Source organism: Phaenicophaeus curvirostris, chromosome 23, assembly GCF_032191515.1.
Source record: "Phaenicophaeus curvirostris isolate KB17595 chromosome 23, BPBGC_Pcur_1.0, whole genome shotgun sequence".
Classification (NCBI taxonomy): Eukaryota; Metazoa; Chordata; class Aves; order Cuculiformes; family Cuculidae; genus Phaenicophaeus; species Phaenicophaeus curvirostris.
In genome coordinates, this window is record NC_091414.1 from 6,391,353 (window position 1) to 6,412,461 (window position 21,109).

Consider the following 21,109-nt stretch of genomic DNA (forward strand, 5'->3'; position numbering starts at 1 on the left):
CTGGAAAATAGTTTCTCTTGCCTGGCCCTGCTAGGCACCACTCTGCATGGGGCAGGGTGAGCAGCTCCACCAGGTAAGGTCTAATGGGGAAACTGAGGCACAGAGGGTTGGTGGAGAAAACACCTCAGAATTACAACCTTTAGCCTAAGTTATGCCACAAGGAGAAGTCAAGAGAAGAAGAGATGTAGGCAACAGCCAGCAGCACGGGGCTGCAGGAGGAATGGGCACAGGGGAGCAATGGGACCCAGCAGCAGAGCCTGGCCAAGCTGCCTCAGGCAGCCACAAATAGAAAAGTTAGGCTGTGGGTTGGAGCAAATCCATCTGGAAGCAGAGAGGGAAGTGAAGGGGCTGTACAGCCACGTGCCATGCCCGAATAACCCAGCTGTGTAGCTGGAATGGAACACAAACTGGGGAGCCTGCTGTCCCATCAGTCCTATCCATTCCATCCCATCCTACTGAGTCCCCATCCATCCATCCATCCATCCATCCATCCATCCACCCATCCATCCATGTATCTTATGTACCGAATGCATTCCATGCATTCCATTCATGCTATGCCATGTCATCCCATGCCGTCCTACCATCCCATCTATTTTATCCATCCTATCCATCAATCCCATCCCATCCTTTCCCATTTCATCCCATTCCGTCCAATCCCACCTCATCCATTTTATCCATCTCATCCACCCTATACACCAATCCCAACCCCTCCATCCTAGGTATTCCATGCATCATATCTATTTTATCCACCCATCTTATCCATCAATCCCATCCATCCTACGCATCCCATGCATTCCATCCACCCCATCCATCTCATTCTACCCCATCTCACTCACCAGCCACCCCATCCCACCCCACCTCATAGCAGACAAACCCTGTGCCCAGGTCCCACAGAGATCCCTGATCCCCAGCTCAGCCCCAGAGGTCCTTGCCGTCTCCAAACCATCACCAACCACCCCCACGCAAGCAGCCTTGTGGACAAAGAAAACCGGGATTAATCAAGCGCCTCAATTAGCCACAATGAGCTGCAGCTCGTCACCACGCCGGAGACTCCCAGCAGAAAGCACATTAGCAGCACGGCCACAGAGAGGCTGAGAATTGATTAAAATGGAACAAAAAACCCTAAAAGAAAAACCCTGAGTAAGTGGGGAATTGCACAGAGCCAGGGGATTCTCCCAGCGAGGCCGGAGATGCTGAGCAGAGCCACGGTCACAGCCCCAGCAGAGCATCTCCTGGCTGGCATCTCCTCTGGTCCTGGTTTGTCCATGGGACTCAGGGACAGAAGGAACATCTCCACCACCTGGGAGACCCCATCGCTGCCCCAGCCCCACAGCCCATGGGGTGAGGAAGAGCCCAGCGCGATGCTCAGCTGGGATGGAGGCATCTGTGCACCAGGGGGAGGACGGATCCGGCCCCGTCTCGAATTGGGGGGCTGGGGCTTAAATCTGGGGCTCAGATCTAGGGAATGTGGGCTTAAATCTGGGGATCTGGAGCTTTAATCTAGGGAATTTTGGCTTAAATCTGGGGATCTTTGGCTTAAATATAGGGAATTGGGGCTTAAACCTAGGGAATTAGGGTTTAAATCTAGAGAAATCTGGGCTTAAATCTGGGAATCCCTCTTTGGCCCAGGTTGCCCAGAGCAGTGGTGGCTGCCCCATCCCTGGAGGGGTTCAAGGCCAGGTTGGATGGGGCTTGGAGCCCCTGATCCAGTGGGAGGTGTCCCTGCCCAGGGGTGGGACTGGATGGGCTTTGAGGTCCCTTCCAACCCAAACCATTCTGTGATTCTATGAATTTGGGGTTAAATCTAGGGGGTGTTGGAACTTAAACTTGGGAGATGTTGGGCTTAAATCTGGGGCATCTCAGGCTGAAAATTTGGGGATCTTGGACTTTGATCTTGCATATCCTAGATGGTCTTTAAGGTCTCTTCCAACCCAAACCATTCTATGATTTACCAGGCTTAATTTTAGGAGGTGCACAGGAACGGCAAAGAGGATGGAGAGCCTGGAGAGATACAGGGAGCCTGACTCCCAAAAAAACCAAATCCTAGGGGGGAAACAGAGACAAACATGGGCATCAGATCAAGACGGGGAGCAAGCAGGAGCCACTCACTTCAGGAAAAGCAGCTTTGGGCCATTGTAAAGAGGAGGAGCAGGACAATCCAGTCTCAAAAAACCCACCAGATGCTGTGCTGGGTGGGATAGGATGGATCCTGGCTGAGATGTCCCCACCAGCCCGTGGTGGCTGAGCCCGTTTGGACAAGGATTAAGCCGCAGGCAATTTCGATGCTAATTTTCCCGGTTAAGTTCTTTAGCCCAACATCTGCGAGAAGCAAGAGGTATTTTCCCCTGGATCTGAAACGGCGCCTCAAAGACGCTGTTAATATAATCCGATAGAGGGGAGGAAAAAAATGTATATATAAAAAAAATCCAATTTACTGACTTATTTAGTGACACCTTTCGTAATCAATTCTCCCAGGAAAGAAATACTGATTAAAGCCAAGCGCATCGCTATGGAAACCAGCAGTCCCTCCTCCCACGACCCGCAGGCTGGGAAGGAGAAAATCGGGTGAGGAAATCTGCCTGGTAACAACCCCATTAATGAGCTGGGGAGCAAAAATAATCCCTCGCAGCGACGCCGCTGCGAAAGGAGCAGCCGGCAGCAGTCGGCAGGGAGATGAAACCACGCGTGGCTCCCAAAATATTTATTTTTATGGGAGGGCGAAGGTGCTTCAGAGGAGGAGGGGATGCTCCTGCATCCCGGAGGGATGAAGGGGCAGCTGGAGGTGGTACCCAGGGCTGACTGGGTGCTCCCACTGAGCCTGGTGATTGTGGGTGTTTCTTCCAGCTCTTATCCAATTTTTTTAGCCTTAAAATACAAGATAAAACCACCCTGACTCATAGGTTTAAGAGATTCAGCTGCCCAGCATCCCACAAGGCGGTAGCTGCCAGCACAGAAGGGATTTATATGATAAACCCAGCAGGTTTCTCTCTCCTCAGGGTGATTCCCCAGCCCGCGGGCAGCCACAACGCCTGGTGAGGGGCATCATTGCCTGCTGCAGGCAGGACTGTCTTGCCTGCACTCATCCCCGGGTGAGCAAAACCCCCGTGGACCAGAGTTTCTTGGAGAATTAGGGATTTATTCTTATTTCTACCCTGGATAACAGCCCTGAGCTCCCGGAACGCTCGGGGAGTCTCCTCCCAGCTGGATGCGTCTCTCATCCCAGCGCTCTGCAGGGGAAAGATGCCCAGGGCACCCATGGGTGCTGTCAAGGCAAGGATAAATCTTCCCATGTGCTGAATACAAAAAGCATCCGAGCAGTGGGAAGCAGGTGCAAGCAGCACAGAAAGGACCTGGCTGTTCCCCGAGCACCTGCAATGGCTTTTGAGGTACTTTAAGGAGCGCAAGTCTTAGCGGGACCTCATTAGCGCCACTCATTATTTATTGAGGGATTTAATAACAAACCTACACAGTATTTTCTTTAAGTTCCTCCTATCACCATCACTGTCACCACAACCAGGGATGGGAGAGGAGCCCCAAAGCTCCGGGACTGTGGTCCAGCCCAGAGCATCCGACCACGACCACCACCCCACCCACGACTGTGAACCAGATCGACGGAGCTGGAGGGGCATCCAAAGGGAAGCGCTGTCCTAATAAAATCAGAAACCTGAATATTTTGAACAATTCCTTTATCGGTGCCGTTAAACCCGCCGGTACCTTTTCCCCATTCATTGTGGAAAGGATTTAATAAGGCGCCGTGACCACCGGCGCATTGTTAAACGCCGCGATTAGCAGCTGCCGCGGATGGGAGCTCATTAGAGACTTCTGAAACATCCATAAAAATTGCTTTTATTAATTGGTTCGTCCTCCTTTTAGACCCACTGCATTCGGGAGGGGGGTTTTGGGGTTGCTTTTTACGAACCCCTTTGTTGTGTGGTGGTGGATGCGGAGCTCCCAGAGCTGGATCCATCACAGCACCCGCCCCGGGGCCATCCCCCCCTGCTCAGCGCATCCTTTAATGACAAAGCGTGACACTGAGATGTCACCACGGGTGATAACGCCACGGCTGAGTAGGGAAGGATGCTGCCCCAAGCATCCCAAACCCCGTCAGTCCCCTGCATCCAACAAGGACATGAGCCCATTCCCCTGACATCAGGGCCAGCCCCACACCAGGGTATCCAGGATTTTCCCTAAAACCCTCTTTCTCCCCTCACAGCCATATGAGATGGATTTGTTAGCTGGGAGATGGGTGCTGCCCCAAGGTCCCCCTTTTGGGTGCAGGGATGAGGATCTCCATACCAAAATTTGGGGGTAAAAATGAGCCCACCAGCACCCACGGCGTGGACACAGGACTGGGGGGACTCCTGACATGTCCCCATGGAAAATGGGGCTCCAGGGATCTCACCCTGCCCCCCATCTCCATCCCCTCCTCTGCTATGGGGTGGACACCAACCCCACCATCAACCCTGCTAATGAGGGCGCTGCTAATTGCAGGGCAGGCGCTGAGCTCATGCCCCATGTATAATTCAAGCCCCTTGGTTAGGGCTGGGTTTGCTTTGTCTGGCAGTGCTGCCTCCCCACAGACCCCCAACCCATCTCTTTCCTTAGGGGCGGGGGGCTTGATTAAAAATAATTAGGACCTGGGGCTGCTGCGAGGCAGAAGAAAGTGTTGTTAGTGGGGTCGGGGTCATTAGTGGGGTTGGGGTCCCCCTGCAAGGGAGGAGGTGGAGCAGGGAGACACAGGAGGAGTCGTGGAGCCCCATTTCCCATGGGGGACCCCAAGAAGCCTCCCCCACCAGTGTGGTATTCAGGCTATGGGTGCTGCTGTGTTGACTTTCCCCCCCAGATTTTGAGATGAAAATCCCCATCCCTCCTGTGGGGAGGTGGTTTGGGGCAGCAGGACCCAGTGGGTGCCAAATCTGGGGGCAGCACCCATCTCCTGGTGGTGGAATGGGAGTGCTTGTGGGGTGATGGGGAGCACCTGCACCCAAAGGGGTGTAAACCGGCCCCCAAATGGGGGAAGGTGCCCCTAAATGCAGCCCCTGACATCCCCAGAGCACCAGGTACACCCCAAATCAACTACAGCCTCGCTCACCTCAAGCTCAGCCCCGCAGCCTGGGGCTGGATCCAGGCTGGGCTCAAGGGGCTGCAGCCCTGGCAGGAGCTGCCTTAAAATCCAGTGAGACGCAGCTGGAGGAACATTGGTGGCTCCAGGGATGGGACAGGGATGTGCCAACCCCTAGAGCTGGATGGGACTGTGGGGAGCAGCCCAGCCTCCGTTTGTGGTCACCCACGTGGAGCTTCAGGAGGAAAAAAAGAAACGACCCTCCTCCCGCAAAGAAAGCCTTTAATAATCAATTGGTGTTTATCGAGTGGGTTGTAACGAAACCAGCCTGCTGCTGCCAAATTAAACCCTTGTTTGGAGTCACCGAGTCAGAGACATGACGCGAATTCCCGGGAGGGAATAAAACCAGGTCCTGATGTGACCCTACATGTGCTTCCCCGTCTCTCTGCGTCCTCCCCAGGGGAAGGGGCTGATCACCTCAATGGACCCAGGAGCAAAGGGAGAGGAGACAGCACCTCGTCTGTGGCTGCACTGAGAGCTGGAGGAGATGCAGGAACAGGCAGGCTGGGCGTTTGGACCCCCAGCCCTTGGGGATCATCCCGCTCCCCGCGAGCTCTGGTCTCAGCCACCCCAGAGCATCAACCCCACCAAAGCCTAGTTGTGGTACCCACAGCCGCGGGGCTGCCCATCGCCTACGGGGCTCATACTGCCGTGCTGGGCGGATGTCACCACTGAGACACGTGTCATCTCCAGCCCTGAGGAGCAACCAGGCACCCCCAGATCCCTCCAGCCTCGCCACACTCCGACCACCCCACCAGCTGCCGTGCCAGCAGTGCCAGCTCTGTGCCACCCCGGTGCTGTCACACGGCTCTCGCTGTGTCCCCTCCTCCCCGAGCCAAGGGAAAAAGGCGCCAGATGCTACAAAAAGGTCCAGGAAAGGACGGTTTTGCTCAAGAGTCCCAGCAGCTGCCAAAGGGAATTGGCAACTGGCCGATGATGGGCTTGAAGCGGTGGACAGGAGCTGAGGAAGTCCCAGAGGCACAGATGGGGACGCCAGGGTGGGGAAGGGAGACAGGGCTTGTTCCTGAGCCAAAATAGACGGGAAAAAAAGAGAAAATACAAATTGGAGCCTGCAAAGGGTTTGTGCAAAGCTGCTCGTCCTTATGCCTGGCTGTTGCACCCACAGGGTGGGCGCTGGGTCCCTCCCCGGGGCTGGGTGACACAGCTCAGGGCAGCGGGGACCCAGGCTGAACCCCACGGCCACAGCCCAGCCTCCCACCACCCCTGGCAATTCAGTGGAGCGGAGGAGGAGGGGAGGGGGGTGTGCAGGAGAGAGGCCCCAGGGACTGCTGGGGACAGGGACAAGGACTCTCAGCTTGACATTTACAGGCAGGAGCTGAGGACCACCATTAATCTGAGCCATTACTGCACAGGAGGAGAGAGCAGACAGGTTTTCCTGTGACACCCTGTTAGCCTCAGCATCCCTCGCTGTGCTGCCTGAGCACCCTCCACTCCCACTCCATGATGACCCCAAGCACCCTTCACACCAATTGGAGTATCCACCCCTCCCACCCCAAGCATCCACCTCTCCCACACCAAGCATCCTCCAAACCGACTGGAGCATCCTCCACTCCCACTTCAAGCATCCTCTGCTCCCACCCCAAGCATCCTTCACATCAAATGGAACATCCTCCACACCAACCAGAGCAGCCTCTGCTCCCACCCCCAAGCATCCTCCAAACCGACTGGAGCATCCTTCACTCCCACTTCAAGCATCCTCCGCTCCCACCCCAAGCATCCTTCACATCAAATGGAGCATCCTCAACACCAACCAGAGCATCTTCTGCTCCCACTCCAAGCCTCCTCCACACCAGCTAGAGTATCCTCTGTTCCCACTCCAAACATCCTCCGCTCCCACCCCAAGCATCCTTCACACCAACCAGAGCATCCTCTGCTCCCATCCCAAGCTCCCTCCATGCTCAGCCCAAGCTCCTTCCGCTCTGCCCTGGAGCATCCTCCTCTCCTCGGCCATTTCTCCCCTGGTTCTTTGTACCCGGGTACCGCTGCAGGACGGCACGAGCCTGGGACAAGGTGCCAGGCACAGACACGCCACTCCAGCACCAGCACGACGTGCCCACAGCTCCCTGCAACCCCCCAGCCCCAAACTGGGACAGTCTCAAGAGAGAGCCAGGCCACCTCCAGCCCTCTGGCTTTCCAGATCCCTTCCACCAAAGGTCTTCATGTTTTCCCTCCCCAGCAAGAGACCAAAGGAAGCAAACGCGCTCTGCTCCAGCTCCTCTCAGCTCCCTGCTGCCATGCTCCCATTGTCATTGTTCCCTGGTCACTGGCTCTGCCCTGCAGTGGGAAAGGGCTGCACTATCCATCAGGTTATGGGAACAGACCACAGCGACCCAAAGCTCTAATTAGCCCTAATCAAGGTAATTAGCCTGAGAACCAAGCAGCAAAGGCAGCTCTCAGAGCTTTCTCCCTGCTCTGCCTTTGCTTGTGTCCCCTGCGTGACTGCCATGCTGGACCAGACACAGTGGCAGCGTCTCCTGCTGGGGTGACACCCAGTTTGGGCAGTGAGGATGATAAGGGTGCCCGGACACAGCCAGGATGGGAACCTGAGAGTTCAGCGAGTGCTGGTGGCTTTGCAGTGTCATTATTGTCACCACCAGCTCCCAGGGTGCCCGAGGGATGCTCCACTCCGCATCCCCCCAAGGGGACAGGTCCCTGCTGCTGGGACAGAGCGAGGATGTGACACAGCTCATGCGCTGTGAGCAACTTGCACACACGCGTGTGACAAAGGGCTGTGTGGAGCATCCCCCGTGTGGGTGATTCCCAAACCATGCCTGCTGCATCCTGCAAACAGCTCCCAGCCCACCTCGGGGGTCTCGCCAGAGCCAGGGGATGCAGTCGGATTCGCCGCAGCCCCCTAAATACTTGCTTCTGAGCATCTGAGTAGCTCTGAGACACATGTCTGAAACCCATCCTGGTCCTCCCGCATCCTTCCTTCAAGGTCCTGCTTCTTAAAGCCTCCCTGGTGCTGCTGGGATGTGCTGAGCCCCTCAACAACCATGCCAAGCCCACCAGCTCCATGAGGGCTCCCAGCAGCTGATCCCTGATGGGGAAGGAAGGGCTGGGGGTGGTGGGGAGGATTATTTGGGGGGTGGGGGGAATAGCCCCTGGAAAGCCCTGTCCCCCGTGGCCTGATCTCTGGGGATTACAAGGAAGAGATGTTAGACTGGAGAGGGGTCCTGGCCAGATCCTGCACCCCCCTTACTCAACCCCTGGAGGGGTGGCAGCGGGTGGCCCCCAGGTGACATGGGACTGAGCCACCGTGGTGCTCCGAGGGACCTCCATCGGTCCCCGAGGGGCTCATGGGTCACCCCCTTTCCCCAGCCCACCCCCTGGTCCCCTCAGGGCTCACAAAACAGCATTGGGTGGGTTTTCTTCATTCACTGGCTCAAGCCACGAAGTGATAGAGGCCACGTGCAACCCCGCAGGGAAAAAGTGACAGCGGCAGGAACGGTCCCCAGCATCTCTGCTGGGCTTCCCCTCCAATGAGGTCACCCCACGGACCCCTAAATACTTGAATCATAGAATCGTAGAATCACCAGGTTGGAAAAGACCCATCAGATCATCGAGTCCAACCATTCCTATCAAATACTAAACCACGTCCCTCAGCACCTCGTCCACCCATCCCTTAAACCCCTCCAGGGAAGGTGACTTGTACACACTTTCGGGCATCAGAGCAGCCCAAAGGCACCCCTTGAAACCCACACTGTGCCCTCCAGCATCCCCCTCTCGGAGCTCCTGCTTCCTAAACCCCCAGCACTGCCAGGATGTGCAGAGCCCCCCAACACCCGTGCTGAGCCCCCTGACTCCCTGCAGGCTCCTGAAACATCCCCCCAGCGTGGGTCCCCATGGGCCCCAGTGCAGGGGCAAATGGATGGAAGAATCAATATGAAATAATAAAGCAAATCGTGCCCATGTACGACCCCACTGGGGCGGGATCGGAGGGATGGCGGGGGGGACACATCCTTCCCTGCTGCTCCCATCTGGTGCAGGCAAAGCAGCACTGGGATAACTGGGTTTTTTTTCTACCCCAAATCTCCTTCTGCCGCAGTGCAAAAACCAAAGATGGGCGAAATTTTCCAGCCACGCACCTGGGAGCCGTTATTAATCTTATTAATAAACCACTCGGGGTTTAATGTCCTGTTTAACTACAACAGAGGCTGCTCTCTGCCAACTTTGCCTTCCCAGTTTTCCAGGCTGTTGTGTCCATACTTTCAAAACCGAGATAAAGAGCTGCTTTCAAATAGGGGGAAGAAAAAAAGACACCAAGACGTCCACCCTGAGCCCCTCTGCTCCTCCGAGCATCCCCCCAGGATTTAGGCAGGATATTTTCTTCCCACTCAACCCCCAATGCCCCAGTGCTTCCAGCCAAAACCTGTCGTTAGCTCCGCACTACGATGAGGACAAGGACAGCTCTGGGCATCCCGGGAGGATGAGGGATGGGGATACAGCCTGGTGGACTGGGATGAGAGGGCTCTGAAGCCCCTGTCTGCAGCTCGGCTTGGCCAAGCGCTGCAGCAATCAATATGTAACAAGCTGCATCGCACCGGCCGGCGCTGGAGGAGCGGTTAAGACGTACAGCTGGCACGGACGGGGATGTTAGGGTTTGTGCATCACCCCTTCTGGGCCATTTTCTCCCCTTGCCATAAGGATAACCCCAAGTCTCGGTGCCAAGCGATGGCTGCACCATCCCAAGGTGTCCCCAGTCCCATGTAGGAAGGCGATGCCAAGCTGTTTTCTGGCTCATCCTCTATTTTCTCTACAACCCAGCCCTCTGAGACATTTATTTTCCTGTCCCTGAGGGGTCACACGTGGCCTCCATCACTTTGTGGCTTGAGGCCATGAATGAAGAAAACCCACTTGATGCTGTTTTGTGAGCCCCGAGGGGACCACAGGGTGGGCTGGGGAAGGGGGGTGACCCATGAGCCCCTCGGGGACCAATGGAGGTCCCTCAGAGCACCCACGGTGGCTCAGTCCCGTGTCACCTGGGGGCCACCCGCTACCACCCCTCCAGGGGCTGAGTAAGGGGGTGCAGGATCTGGCTAGGACCCCTCCCCAGTCTATCATCTCTTCCTTGTAATCCCCAGAGATCGGGCCATGGGGGACAGGGCTTTCCAGGGGCTATTCCCCTCACCCCCAAATAATCCTCCCCACCACCCCCAGCCCTTCCTTCCCCATCAGGGATCAGCTGCTGGGAGCCCTCGTGGAGCTGGTGGGCTCGGCATGGTTGTTGGGGGACTCAGCACATCCCAGGGTGGGCTGGGGAAAGGGGGATACCCCCCGAGCCCCTCAGGGACCCATGAGGTCCCTTGGAGCACCCACAGTGGCTCAGTCCCATGTCACCTGGGGGCCACCCACTGCCACCCCTCCAGGGACTGCAAAGGGGGTGCAGGACTGGCAATGCCCCCCCCTCAGGGTTTGTGCACCAGCTGCCACACTCCAGAGCCCTTTTCCAGCCCCAGAGCCTTGGCACAAGGCTGGGAGGATGCTGGAACCCCAGTGCCTGCACCCAGCATCATCCCAACAGCCGTAACCCACCACTGTATCGACATTTGTAGGTGAAGCGGGATCAGTGCGGGGCTGGCAGCGCCGTGGGCTCCAAGTCCCAGAAAGGGATGTGGGTTTTCCCATCAGGAATTTAATTTCTCCGCCATCTGGTCATCTGTTTTGAAGCATTTGAGCCCTGAATCCTTCTCCCTGCTCAGTTGTTCAACCCCTCCAGGTCCTCCCTCTGCTTTCTCCCCAAAGAAACCATCGGGAGAGGACCCAACAGCTCCACTGCAGGAGGAAAAAGTGGTGGGAGCCGTCAGAGCCTGCAGGCTCAGGGAGGGCATCCCCTGGGGCTCTGAGTCTGCAAACAAATAAAGCCGTGAGGAGCTCGGCCAGGATGTTCATCAATCCATGAGCAGCGAGCTCCTGCAGCAAAACCAACTGTTTGGCTGCCGAGACACAAACCAGGGCACTCGGCACCTCTGAAACGTGTCCACTTGCCACCACTGTGATGCCCCAATCATCCCCAGCATCCACTGCAGTTGTTCAGAGGCGTTGATCCCAGGGCAAGTGTTGGCCAAGGGCGGTGGGGAAAAGCCATCATACCTAGAGGTAATTTCTGGCTGCAGTTAATCACCTTCAGGACTAAAAAGATGGGGTTTTTTCCCCAAATCCACCTTCTTTCCCCTATTTCTCCTGCTTTAAGGACTGTCAGTATTGTCTCTTCCACCTTTCGGTCTTCCCTCAGACCAGCCACAGAGACTGAGCTTCTCAGGGAGCTGCTTTGCTGCACCTTCCAACCTCAGAGCTCTCTTTCTCATCCCCTCTTGATGTCTTAGTGATGTATTTTGGGATGGGTGACCCAGCTGCCCAACAGGCTGCAGGGATGTGGTCCAGAGGTCCCATCCCCAGCTCACCCTGCGCCAGGCGATGCTTGCCACCATCCCATCAGTCCATGTGTTTCCTCCAGCAGTGATTTTATCCCTTCTCTTCTTTCTACTACTGAAACGAGCATCATTGATTTTTCATAGCGCTAATTTTGTCCCCTAACAGAAAGCCACCCAGAATTAAATCAAATTGCTTATCGGCATCTAAACACTATTATGGCAGCTCAGGCCCCTTCAGCTGCCAAACTCGTGAGCTCAATAAGAAACAAGATCAAGTTTGGCTGAGCGAGACTCATTTTCTCAGACATCAATGAGGCCATCGGCTTTTAGGCTTTGCCGATCACATTGTGCATCAACCTTTCCTTCCTCCTGGCTTCAGTGTCGGGCCAAGCTGTTTTCTGGCTCATCTTCTATCTTCTCTACAACCCAGCCCTTGGAGACATTTATTTTCCAGTCCCCACCGCTGCGTTTCAAACCGGCATGAATGATTTAGAGAGATCTTTAACCAGTCTCGTTAATACTCTTGGGTGCACATTAGCTGGTCCTGCAAATTTAGACGTACTGCGCTTTAATCGTGGTTTTAATTGCGAGCTGTAACGCTCTGCCTTCCCAAACGCGCACCAATAAACCTTTATAGCAGCCTGTCAAGCAAAGCTCTGCCTGTGAATAATGCCGATGTGCTGGAGGATGCTCTCGCCAGGCAAGGATGCTTCTCCCCAGCCACCCGCGGTCCCTCCTGGGGTGGTCACCGAGGGAGGTGACAATGTGAGTTGGGGGTTTTTCATGCCTCTAACACATAAGGATCCTACCCTGGGTCTCTCGCTGGATCCTCAGCACTGCTCATCCCTGCAGCATCCCCATCCCTCCATGCCAGCATCCCGAGACACGGAGGCATCGCCCCGTCCCGCCGAGATGGGGTGCGGGGAAAACGAGGGGCTCAACATCCCCGGTGCCTCCGTCCCCCCCCATTTCCATGGCAACCATGCAAATGTGAAAGCTTTCCATAATCATTAGGGAGCGGAGCGGAGCAGTATAAACAGTGACTGCAGTAGATTACATGCCTATTATGAACAGTCGCGCCTTCTGAGCGGTGGTAATTATACCTAATTGTGCATTTAATTGTGTAATTGAAAACCCCCATCCAGAGTTCAGCCCCAGCGCCTTTCCCCCATCCCCAATGGTGGGAAGGTGGCCAGGGGAGCTCTGGTCCCTCTGTCTTCACGCTGTCCCTGTGCCGGGGATCAGACACGATGGGAACCACGCGAGGACAAAAGATGCCGGCAGATGTTGGAGGCGGCTGCCTCTCACCAGTGTCGGAACCAGAGGGTTGGTGGCCAAAAGGGGACAAGCGAGGGCAGGAGGGGTGATGGGGAGAGCACGGGACGTCACCCAGGGCTGGCAGGTGGGTGAGTGACACAAGGGATGGAACCATCCTCTCCCTTCACCCATCCCATTAGCTCCTTCTCCATGGTCGGTGATGGGGGGTCACGTCTTGGAGGCTCTTGGTGCCCCGTGAGAAGCCCACGGCTTGGTCAAACAGGATGGGATGGAGCTGTGGCCTCTCTTGCAGCACCTGATGCTGGAGGCTGCGGGAGGAAGGATGCCAGTGCTGGCACAGCGTGGCACGGTTCGGCACCGCACGCCGCCAGCCCGGCAGGCTCCGGCAAGCTCAGCCAGGCAGGAGGTGCCAAATGAGCTTTGCTTTTCCAGCCAATTAAAGGAGAAAGAGAGAGACAAAGAAGGAAATGAAAACCCCGCTTCAGAGCGACACCGAGCTCTGCCAGGCGGAGGTGGGAGCGCTGAGCATCTCCTGTCCCCACCCAGCTCTGGATATGAAGCTGCATCCCCCTCCTCGAGAGCCCCACGCCACAGCGGGGAGGCAATGGGGTCACCACTTTGGGATGGAGAAGGAGCCGGCTTGAGTGAGTCTGCCCTGTGCCAGCACCTGGGCACGGCCCCAGGGCACAGAACGGGGCAGCCACAGGGTGCTGGCCCCATCCCAATATCCCGTATGCCTGTCTCCAGGGTTGGACACACGTCCCTGCAGCAGCATGGATGTCCCAGTCTGTACCTGACACCATTAGGCTTCAGAGTTAACGAGAGTCGCAGCTTGTACCTCTCACACCCCTGCGCCCGTGCTGGCAGCGGCCACTGGGGTGGTATCACCTTGGGGTTGCTTTTCCATCCAAACCACCTCAGCAGCTCCCATCTTCACACAGAGAAAAGGGAAATCCTCCCAAGAACAACAGGCATCCCAGAGAATCACAGAATCATGGAATGGAAGGGACCTCAAAGCCCATCCAGTTCCACCTCCTGCCATGGACAGGGACACCTCCCCCTGGATCAAGTTCTTCGAAGCCCCATCCAACCTGGCCTTGAACACCAGGGAGGAAAGGTTTACTAAACCAGTGTGACCCCTTCAGCCAGGTATTCGGCCTCCCAAATAAAGGGTAGGACCAGTGAAAAAACGAGAATTTTGATTTCGTGCCAACCTCATCAGCATAAATACCTCCCGGCAGCCCCTCTCAATGTGGGGCAGGGCTGGTGGGTGTCTGGAAAGTGGGTGCCTGGTTTTTTTTCCAGAGATGAAACATAAATGGAGGCAAAATCTGGTGGGTGCTGCCGGTCCCCTGGGAGTGGAGTCATCCAGCATTCCCAGCACCTCCTCGCTGAGCGGCAGAGGAACATGTAGGATATTTGCATGCTCCAATTTGGCTGCCTGGGCTCCCCACTGTGCCATGGCCTGAAAACCAGTTTCCCAAACTGGGAAGAGCCGGCAGGGGTCTGGCTGCAGCAGGCAGGGCGTGTTGCCTTCGCTCAGCCTAGCACGGGGGATCTTCCATGTGGACCTGGTGCCCAGTAGGTGCCAGCGGCACCTCCGCACCCTGCAGCCGTGGAGCATCCTCCATCTCCAGGGGACTGAGGGACCAGGGACGGACGCATCCCCTGGGGACCAGGTTGCAAACATTGCGGAAACCAAAGGGAATGTGAGAAGGTGCCTTTCGGGTCACAATGACACCCGTGCAGCCACAGGAAGGTACCTACAAGAAGGTGGCCTGGTAGTGAGGACCAGCTGGAGATGGTGGCATCACCCCAAGGCAGGCTGCCTCCCACCCACACTGCTTAGTTCCAGGGAAACTGAGGCACGAGCCAGCCAGCAATGAGGTTGGGCAAACCAGAGTGCTTCTCAGGCTCGGTGTTGGCACAGCTGACCCCGCAGCAGTGGGGCAGAGCTCCCCAGGCAGCCCAGCACACACCAGTCCAAGCACACTGGGGGGCACTGGGAGCACGGCTGCCCCCCAGCATTGTACAGAGGGGCCAGGACAGACGTCAGGGCTACCTGGTCGGGGGGACACAAGCCCTGTGCTGCTGTCCCCGTGTTGGGGGTGGCACCGAGCAGCTGAAGCAGAGGAGAGGAACAGAGCCAGGGTCAAGCATCATCCCAAATCCTCATTGTCCCCTCCCCAGCCATGAATCCCCATCCTCCAGGATGAATATTGGCCTTGATCACCCAAGGGGACAACCTGATGGCACCTGCCAACTCCACCGCCCTGGGGAGAGCATCCTGCAGGCTGAGAGGGAATGAGCTGAGGAAGAGGGTGAGCCTGGGCTGGAAAGGCCACTGGTAAAGGTACAATTTTGGAGTGAAGCCTTTGGTGATGCCAGCAGCACCAGGACACACAGGGCAAGGGATGGAGAGGAAAGCCTGACCCCAATCTGCAGCACAAAGTTTCTCTGGGTGTGAGCAGCAGCTGCTCTCCCAGCCCGCCAGTTCGTGCCGATTCAGTTCTTCCCCTAAAATAAAGAGATTAAAATCTCTCCGGTTTTGGATGTCTCTAGGAATAAACACCAATCAACATTTTTGTGAGCCTAGTGGTAAAAAAGAAGTGACCGAAAGCCGGGAAACTCCTGCACACCCAGAAATCACCCACCAGATTTATCCTCAATAAAAGGGAAGGTGAGCAAAGCACAAAGCAAGAGTTTACAGATGGAAACGGGGGGACAACTGGGGGCACGAGAGGCCATTCCCGCTGGCAACGCCGTGACCTCGGCCTGGGGCTGAGCCCACCACGGCTCACAAATCCTGCAGGTGAGGACTCGCTTTGAAGCTGGGTCCCCCTCTATCCAAAGGCGAGGAGCCCTCCACATTCAGCACCTTCCAAAGGGCGGAGAACGAACACGAGCAACGCCGGGAAGAAAGTCTGGAGAAGACGAGGCTGAGGGGAGACCTCATTGCTCTCTCCAACTACCTGAAAGGAGGTTGTGGAGAGGAGGGAGCTGGGCTCTTCTCTCAAGTGACAGGGGACAGGACAAGAGGGAATGGCCTCAAGCTCCACCAGGGGAGGGTCAAGCTGGACATCAGGAAAAAAATTTTCACAGAAAGGGACATTGGGCACTGGCAGAGGCTGCCCAGGGAGGGGGTTGAGTCACCTTCCCTGGAGGGGTTTAAGGGACGGGTGGACGAGGTGCTGAGGGACATGGTTTAGTGATTGATGGGAATGGTTGGACTCGATGATCCCGTGGGGTCTTTTCCAACCTGGTGATTTTGTGATTCTGTGAAATTGCTGGTCAGCAGGATGCCACCATCACCCCCAGCGCCCGTTTCCGCCACTGCCTCCAGCCACTCATCCCCTCTCCACCCCTGGGGACACCACGGGCTGACAGCCACACGTTTTTACATCTCCTCGTCCTTCTCCTCGCCACCACGAGCCCCGATGGCTCCGGGGGCAAGTTGTAGGACACCGATCCTCCTCCGTTGGTGAACCACCCAACCGCGATAACAAACCGCAACCTCATCAGCGCTGGCTTGAGCCGAATCCCCTCCAAACACCCCCTGCTCCTCTCTCCGATGAAGATCAATTCGCGGGCGGCGGCAAGCACGGCACCTAATTATTACAAAGACCGACAATCCTATTAAAATTAAACCTTCCCCTCTTTTCTCGAGGTGGCCCCGGGGCTGAGCCGGAGTTTGCAAAGTGCCAAGTTTCCCTCTCGCTTCGACTCGGGGAGGGGGATCAGCACCCCGAGAAGCGTCGCCAGGAGGGGGATCAGCACCCCGAGAAGCATCGCCAGGAGGGGGATCAGCACCCCGGGAAGCATCACTAGGAGGGGGATCAGCACCCCGAGAAGCATCGCCAGGAGGGGGATCAGCACCCCGAGAAGCGTCGCCGGGAGGGGGATCAGCACCCCGAGAAGCATCACCAGGAGGGGAGGGGAGACGAGGGGAGAGCCCGCAGGTGCGAACAAAGCTCTCACCTGCCGGAGCCGCCCCCGCAGGCGCCGGGGAGAGGTCGATCCCCCAAGCCGGAGGGAAGGGAAGGGAATGAAGGGTAAGGGGGCAGCGAGGCACCCGGGGCAAGGTCACCCCCCGGCCCTCCGTTCTCCTTACCAGCTGCAGGCAGCAGAATCCGACCAGCGTGCATCTCCCGCTGCATCTCCCCATGGCTCCTCCAGCTCCTCGCCGGCAGCACCACCCACCCCCCCAGCCCCAAGCCCCGGGGAGCCTCAGGGAGGCAGCAGCGACATGTCCCGCTCTCCAGCAGCCTCCCCGCAGCCCCGGGCTCAGGGCAGCCCCGCCGCCTCCCGCATGCCGGGTCCGCGCAGAGCCGAGCGCCGCTCGGAAAGGGGCATCGCTCACAGCGCCGGCCCCCGCTGCGGGAGCCCCGGGGCCGCGCACGCCTCGCCGTCCATCCCCGGCCCCTTCTATTGTCTCTCTCTCTCCCGCACGGCCGGGGGCGGGCGAGGAGGCGGTGGCGGGGAGGGGGGCGCGGCGGGCAGGGCGGGACGCGGCTGCCGGAACAACGGCGAGAGGCGCGGCCGCCGGGGCCTGGCGGGAGGTGCGGCCGGGCGGGGCCGGGGCGGGGCCGGGCAGCGCCGCGCGCCGAGAGCCCTTCGGGGCCTCCGGGGGCGCCGGGCAGCGCCGGCCTCGAGCCGCACCCGCCGTCGGGCTCGCCCGCCTCCCCCCATCAGCCGCGGTGCTTCATTTATTTATTTATCTGTGGATTTACTTATTGCTATTATCCCCTCCGGAGCCGGCGGTTTGCACATGGAGAGCTGCTCCTGGGCACTCCCGTCTTCCCTTATCGTGGCATTATTTTATTTATTTTATTTATTTATTTATCTGTCTGTCTGTCTGTCTGTCTATCTATCTATCTATCTATCTATCTATCTATCTATCTATCTATTTCTATTATCCCCTCCAGCAGTTTGCACATGAAAAAGGGCTGGGGAGCTGCTGCTCCCAAGCCCTCCTGCCTTCCCTTATCGGCAGCATTATTTTATCTATCTATCTATCTATCTATCTATCTATCTATCTATCTATCTATCTATCTATCTATCTATTTCTATTATCCCCTCCTATTATCCCCTCCAGCGGTTTGCACATGAAAAAGGGGCTGGAGAGCTGCTGCTCCCAAGCCCTCCCGCTTTCCCTTATCAGCAGCATTATTTTATCTATCTATCTGTCTATCTGCCTATCTGTCTATCTATTTCTATTATCCCCTCCAGAGCCGGCAGTTTGTATCTGAAAAAGGGCTGGAGAGCTGCTGCTCCCGGGCCCTCCTGCCTTCCCTTATCGGCGGCATTATTTTATTTATTTATTTATTTATCTATTTATTTGTTTATTTATTTCTATTATTCCCTCCGGAGCCAGTGGTTTGCACGTGAAAAAGGGCTGGAGAGCTGCTGCTCCTGGGCCCTCCCATCTTCCTTTATCAGCAGCATTATTTCATCTGTCTATCTGTCTATCTGTCTATCTGTCTATCTGTCTATCTATCTATCTATCTATTTATTTCTATTATCCCCTCAGGATGCACCTGAAAAAAAAGGGCTGGAGAGCTGCTGCTGCTGCAGCCCTTGGGGTGGTGCCTGGACCCCGCAGCACCAGGATTATGCAGCAGAGGGACCCTCCCCACCCCCCAGCCCAGGGATGTCAAAGCACAGAGACCCTGCAGGACAAGGACCCCACAGCTCAGAGATCCTGTAACCCGGTGACACAGTCGCACGGGGACCCCGCAGCATGTGAACCCTGCAGAACAAGGACCCTGCAGCACAGGGACCTGCAGCTCACGGAACCCCACAGCCACCTCCTCCCTGGAGTGGCTCCTGCAGGAGGACAAACCCTCACGATCCTCCTCCCAGCCTCTGCTCCACCTACAGCTCCTAAGCCAGGAGCAATTCCAAGTCAGGAGCAAGGCAGCACCCAGCCACCCGGCTCTGGGTCTGTGCTCCAGAGGGCTCGCAGGCACAAATCCAGCAGGTCCAGGCTGGTGCAGACAGGGTATGGCCCCAAACCACCCCCTACCCATCTCGCCTTTGTTCTTTTTTTCGCAGCACACCTTGAGGGGATTCGGAGAGTGCACACCCGCCAAGGAATAACCGGGATGCTGCTTTAGAAACCTCCTTCTGAGATGCCACCCAGCACAAGGACTCGGAAACAGCTCGCTGCTTTTCAGTTCCGTGACTACTTCTTAATCCTCAGCTCTGATTTTTATAAGGAAGCATCTCAAGCAGCCCTGCGTGCTGTTAGGAGTCAGAGCAGCTCTGCAGGGGATCCGAGGGGCTGCAACCTTACAGATGAATTTGTGTCAGTCTGTCTGTCACCTCCTCTGGCCCATCCAAGCTTGCAAGAGCGCAGCCAGCCCGCACGTCTCTGCGCAACCCTGGGACCAGCTTTCAGCACCTACCACACCTGGAGCTTTTTCTTCTTCTTCCGTTGTGGGAATTTCTCTCCCTCGCAGCTGCTCTGTGCTCCCAGGAGCGTTTTGGGAGGCTCACGCATGGCTGGAGGGCTGTGCAGAAAACGTTTGGCTTCCATGGATGCAAAAATCACGCCACAACAGTGCAGTGGGTTTAGCAAGGGATGCTTCTAACCAGGGGGTCTGGAAGAAGTGGTTGAACACAGACTGAGCCAGAGAGGGGCTGCGAAACAGGGACCTTTGTGTTTATTCCACCGGTTAAGTGAGCACATGGTGAGCCGCAGCCTCCACCAGCTCTGTGTGCACCCCTGTCTCACCATGCAGGCTGACAAGGATCCCACCATGGACCTGCTCCCCCTGTGACACCCCCACTGTGAGCTTGACTCCATCACCCCTAGAGCTCCAGGTCCTCATCATGGGCCTGAGAGAGCTCCTGTCACCCTCATCCCACAAGGAGAGGTGTCCCAGGCTCCTTTCTGGCTCCTACCTGCATAAGTGGAGGGACCAGCTCCATCTTGAGGATTAAGCTTGTGGTTTCCTCTTCGGTTTAAGCACAGAGGGGCTGATTTCACCCCATGGGTCAAAAAAACCTGAGGACCCAACAACATTGCTCTCCACAACTCCCTAAAAGGAGGTTGTGGAGAGGAGGGAACTGGGCTCTTCTCCCAGGTGACAGGGGACAGGACGAGGGGGAATGGCCTCAAGCTCCACCAGGGGAGGTTCAGGCTGGACATTAGGAAAAAATTTTTCACAGAAAGGGTCTTTGGGCACTGGCAGAGGCTGCCCAGGGAGGGGGTTGAGTCCCCTTCCCTGCAGGGGTTTAAGGGACGGGTGGACGAGGTGCTGAGGGACATGGGTTAGTGATTGATGGGAATGGTTGGACTCGATGATCCGATGGGTCTCTTCCAACCTGGTGATTCTATGATTCTATGATCTCCTGGGCAAGGGCTGGGCAAATCCGCTCAGCTCAACCCTTCCATCAGCTCCAAAAAACATCGAAGAATGGCAAAATCAGGAAACCCAACACAATGGTGCCGAGATCCTGTCTGGCTCTTCCCCAGGTGGAGTTTTGCTAGGAATCAGTTTTAGATTTGATTTTGGCAACGTGTTCTTGCAGCGCAGAAAGCCAAGTGGATCCTGGGCTGAATCCAAACAGTGGGACCAGCAAGCGAGGGAGGGGATTCTGCCCCTCTGTTCTGCTCTCCTGAGACCCACCTGGAGCCCTGCGTTCAGTTCTGGAGTCAGCACAGGAAGGACGTGGAGCTGCTGGAGTGAGTCCAGAGGAGGTCACGGAAATGATCCAAGGGCTGGAGAACCTCCTGTATGAGGACAGGCTGGGAGAGCTGGGGTCATTCAGCCTGGAGAAGAGAAGGCTGCAGGGAGACCTTAGAACAGCTTCCAGTGCTGAAAGGGGCTCCAGGAAAGCTGGGGAAGAGCTCTTGATCAGGCAGGGCAGGGATGGGATGAAGGGAATGGCTTTAAATTGGAAGGCGGAAGATTTAGATTAGACATTGGGAAGAAATTCTTCACGATGAGGGTGGGGAGGCCCTGGCCCAGGTTGTCCAGAGCAGTGGTGGCTGCCCCATCCCTGGAGGGGTTCAGGGCCAGGTTGGATGGGGCTTGGAGCCCCTGATCCAGTGGGAGGTGTCCCTGCCCATGGCAGGGGGTGGGACTCGATGGGGTCTGAGGTCCCTTCCAACCCAAACCACTCTGTGATTTAATCGTTTTTTTTTTTTCTTCTTTTGGGCTGAAACCATTGTCTGGGCTCAGCGATGATTCACAGTGTGAATTTTGGGTGTGTATTTATTTCCAAGCACCAAATCTCAGCTCAGGGATGTCCCGGGAGGAGCTGGCGGGGATGTGCCAGCCTGTGGGAGATGCTGTGGAGACAAAGC

General features: G+C 56.6%; 1 protein-coding gene across 1 annotated transcript in view; it reads right to left on the reverse strand.

Moving 5' to 3' along the window:
• NKAIN1 (sodium/potassium transporting ATPase interacting 1) overlaps nt 1–16,958 on the reverse strand; it is a 40,289-nt gene extending 23,331 nt beyond the window's left edge. Inside the window, exon 1 of the mRNA XM_069875284.1 lies at nt 16,907–16,958. The gene's annotated coding sequence lies outside the window, so the exon portion shown is untranslated. The remainder of the gene's footprint in view (nt 1–16,906) is intronic.
• Nucleotides 16,959–21,109: the final 4,151 nt, after the last annotated feature.